The sequence below is a fragment of the Nematolebias whitei genome, chromosome 10, assembly GCF_014905685.2.
Source record: "Nematolebias whitei isolate Nwh7 chromosome 10, NemWhi1, whole genome shotgun sequence".
Taxonomy (NCBI): Eukaryota; Metazoa; Chordata; class Actinopteri; order Cyprinodontiformes; family Rivulidae; genus Nematolebias; species Nematolebias whitei.
The window spans coordinates 1588635-1592801 of NC_056507.1; positions in this window are offsets into that span (position 1 = coordinate 1588635).

Genomic DNA, 4167 nt, shown 5'->3' on the forward strand with positions numbered 1-4167 from the left:
CCCTGTGATGGACTGGAGACCTGTCCAGGTGTCCCTGTGATGGACTGAGACATGTCCAGGTGTCCCTGTAATGGACTGAGACCTGTCCAGGTGTCCCTGTGATGGACTGAGACCTGTCCTGGTGTCCCTGTGATGGACTGAGACCTGTCCAGGTGTCCCTGTGATGGACTGAACAGTTCTTCCTTCACTGAAGGGATCCTGAGCGCCGGCGGTCCGACCCGGACCACTCACAGCATCAAGCTGCTGAACAAACAGCAGCTTCTTGGCGTCAGTGGGGAGTTGAGTTCCAGGCGTTACATGTTCGCCCTCTGTTCATGGTGGCGGGTGATACAAGGGGGAAGTGGTTGAAGGTTGAAAGCTGTGGGTCGGTGCAGGAGGATAAATGAGGAGGAATGTGATCACAGCTAAAATATAAACCGTTAAAAAATAAATTAACTGTTTTCACTGTCAAGCTTTTATTTTTTTACTAAAGTATTTGATCCAGCGCCTTATCTTTTATTTTTAGACCAAACACTCCCAGAAATGAGTTTTTCTACAGACTGGAGTTTTAAAAACTGCTGACTCTGCTGGAGTTGTTGTCAAACTGGACTTTCTGTAAATGGTTTGAACTGGGATGTGATTTGATGAGAACTTGGTTCTGTGCCCTCAGAGGAGTTCTGTTGTGAAGCAGAACTTTTTAAATGAAATGAAAGAGTGACTCCTGCTGGACAAGAACAAAGAAACTATCTTTATTTTGTCGTTTCCAGCTGTTTTAACCTCTGTTCTCCAGAAAAGTTTCTCTTTAAATCTCCACAACATTTAGGTTTTCTCACTCGTTTTGATAAATCAGATGAGTTATTATTAATAAACGAGGATTCTCTCAGTTCAGCTTGAAAGAAGTTTCCATGAAGAATGTGTGAAAATTATCTGACGGGGCTTTGATACTTTAATTAAAAAAATAAAAATCTTATCCTTTGAATGTCAGTAAAAACAGTTCTTGTCCATCACGGCTCTGAAAAAGTTCTACTTTAGTTCTGACAAGCGTCTGAGGGATTTGAATGCTTGTAGTTTTGGAGATTTCTGGACTGACACAGGGAATGAAGGAAACCTAAATGTTTTTGATGGAAGATGTTCAAGTATCTCTGGGTTTTGTTCATGAGTGAGGGAAGAATGGAGCGTGACACTGACAGACGGATTGGTGCAGCGTCTGCAGTATTGTGGACTCTGTACCGGTCCGTTGTGGTGAAGGAGCTGAGCTGTAAGACAAATCTCTGTTTACTGGTCAGTCTACGTTCCTCCCCTCACCTCTGGTCATGAACTCTGGTAGAGACTGAAAGAATGAGATCGTGGATCCAGGAGGTTGAAATGAGTTTCCTCTGCAGAGCTGGACTCTCCCTTAGAGACAGGGGGAGAAGTTCAGCTATCAGAAGAGACTCAGAGGAGAACCACTGCTCCTCCACATCCAGAGGAGCCAGTTGAGGTGGTTCATCTGGTGAGGATGCTTCCTGGGTGCCTCGGTGTTTCAGGCATGTCTGACTGGAAGGAGACTCTGGGGAAGACCCAGGACAGGTTAGAAAGACTGCACCTCTTGGTTGGTCTGGGAACACCTTGGAGTCCTCCCAGAAGAGCTGGACGAGGCTGTGGAGAGAGATGTCTGGACCTCCCTGCTCAAGATGCTGCCCCCGAGACCTGAGTCCAGAACCAGAGGAAGATGGATGGATGGATGGAAGGATGGATGGATGGATGGACGGACGGATGAACGGATGGACTTTGACCTCTTTGTGGGATATTAAACACGTCAATAGAAATATTGGTAACACTTTACCTTACTTTGAGCATGCATCAGGATACTTTACAATCAGGTACACAAAATTTGCTCAACTACTAGGGAACGCCTCAGGAACAAATCAGGAGCTAATGGGTAGTTAACCAGTGCTTACTGGGGAACACACAGCCATGCCTTGTTAGAGCACTACTGGTCTGTAACCACAGAAACACAGGAGAAAGTTTCCATGTTGGTTCTGAATAAACCCTGCACCAGTGAGCTCACAGCTCGTAAATGTCAAAAACCTGTTTCCTATTTTATTGGATTTTCTCGTTTGTAAATCTACTGGTTAACTACCCATTAGTGCCTCTTTATTTACTAACTAACCAGTAGTCCCCTAATAAGGCTGGGCTGTGTGTTCCCCAGTAAGTACTGGTTAACTACCCATTAGTTCCTGAAGCGTTCCCTAGTAGTTAAATTTTATGTACCTTATTGTAAAGTGTTACTGAAATATCAAAGTAAATATGTAGTTTTTAGTATTTTACCTTCTTTGATACGGCATCTTGATTTGACTGTTTATAACTTGATTTCAACTGATTTTTGTTGAATTATCGTCTGTACTGTTTAAATCATGTCTCTCTTGAAAAGACTCGGTGAGAAGATCCTGCAGGAATCAGGCGTGAAGCTGCAGGAGAAACGTGCAGAAGTTTTAGACGCTCCCTCAGATCGAGTCTCTTCATGCGAGTCACGGACAGGTTTAGATTCTGCACCGTCCGCTCTGTAAAAACATTTTCTCTTGGTTTCTTGTGATTTTCCTGTAAAAGCACCGCAGGCCTCGCTCAGCGGCGGTGCATGTCGTGCCCGTGTTCTGGCAGGGGGACAGGGACGTGCTGCAGCTGGTTCTGCTCACAGATCATTACTTTGATGCAAATTGTGGGTGAAATGAGTCGTCACATTAAAACGCAGCGAGGATAAAACTGTCCTGCAACTTTCAGCAGACCTGCCGACGGCTCAGGGTCCACTCTATAAAGTATCTCTCCCTCCAAGTATTTTATTTTGTTGTCCAACAGCCAGAAAGTTAAAGCTCCGTTTACACGAGAACATCTGGAGAGCTTTGTATTTTTCAGTTTATTGGGACAAATAAACAAAAGAGCAGGTTTACATGGAAACACTAATTTATTTCAGGCAGGACTGCCAGAGAAGAAATGATGAACTACTGTACTGTCACTTCTAGATTACTGTATTTTGACCCAAGCTGTCCTCTGTGCTGGGTGAGGGTGTTGTCAGACGAAGTGCGTGTTGTGTTTGATGAACATGTGTACAGAAAAGGAAAAGCTTGTCTGGCAACCCTGAGGCTCAGCTCATCAAGTCTGCATTCAAAACTGGTGATTAAACTAAAGTTTCTTTGGACCTAGGATGTTGTTGGTTTGCTCCTACATGAAGAAAAGGTGTGAGACAAAAACACCGCTCTCCGTCATGCATCACGTCGGCAGGAGGCACCTCCACAACGCTTCGGTGACGGAGATGAGGGCTCGTGTGTCTGAACGGCCAGAACGAGGCTCAAACGCTCCGGTACGTCGTGTAAACGGCCTAAAGAACTCCAAATGAATAACGCCTTCTTCTTTCAGCTGCTCCTCCGTCAGGAGTAGCCAGAGAACCAACTCGTACAAAGACCTGGTGATTGATTTTACACCGGATGACCTTCCTGATGACGCCACAGACACCGAGCTACCACCGCCTCTGTGTGGAGCAGAGCTGCATCTAGGGCGCCCGGGGGAGCAGATGGTGGGGGTTAAAGGCCTTGCTCAAGGGCCCAGAGTCGGGCAAATGAGGGTGGAGGCAGGTGTGGGTGCTTCTCCTTTTCCACCCACATTCTGATGTCGGTCCAGGAAGTTGAACCGGTGACATTTCAGCCACAGGCCCACCCTCACTAACCTCTGCACCACCACTCGCATAATAAAGCCTACGCAGAAAAACACCCTGTAAATCATCCTAAAAAGTTAAAGGAGTAAAACGATGAAGTCCAAGGTTGGACGTTGGGGGCGGGGCCAATGGATCCTGAAGCCGGTCGAGCTGTTTCTTCACGTCTGCTGCGTCAGGTTCAAAGACAGGAAACACCCGCGTTCCTCTGAGCTGGTCCTCATTTAAGACAATGACCTCCTGAGAGATGACGCTTCCTTGAATTGTGCACACTTTCCACTCAGTAAATGACCCCCCCCCCCCCGGTGGCTGCCCTGCTACAAACAGTAAAGTCGGCCGTGTCCCTTCATCCACTGAGTCTGTTCAAAGCAACGACGTGGTTTATTGTCCAACTGTACGAGTGTCACAAAGATCATTTAAGTGATTAGACGGCTCAGCTACGGACAGATCATTACACAGAAGACACGGAGCTTCAGAAGACACGGAGCTTCAGAAGACACGGA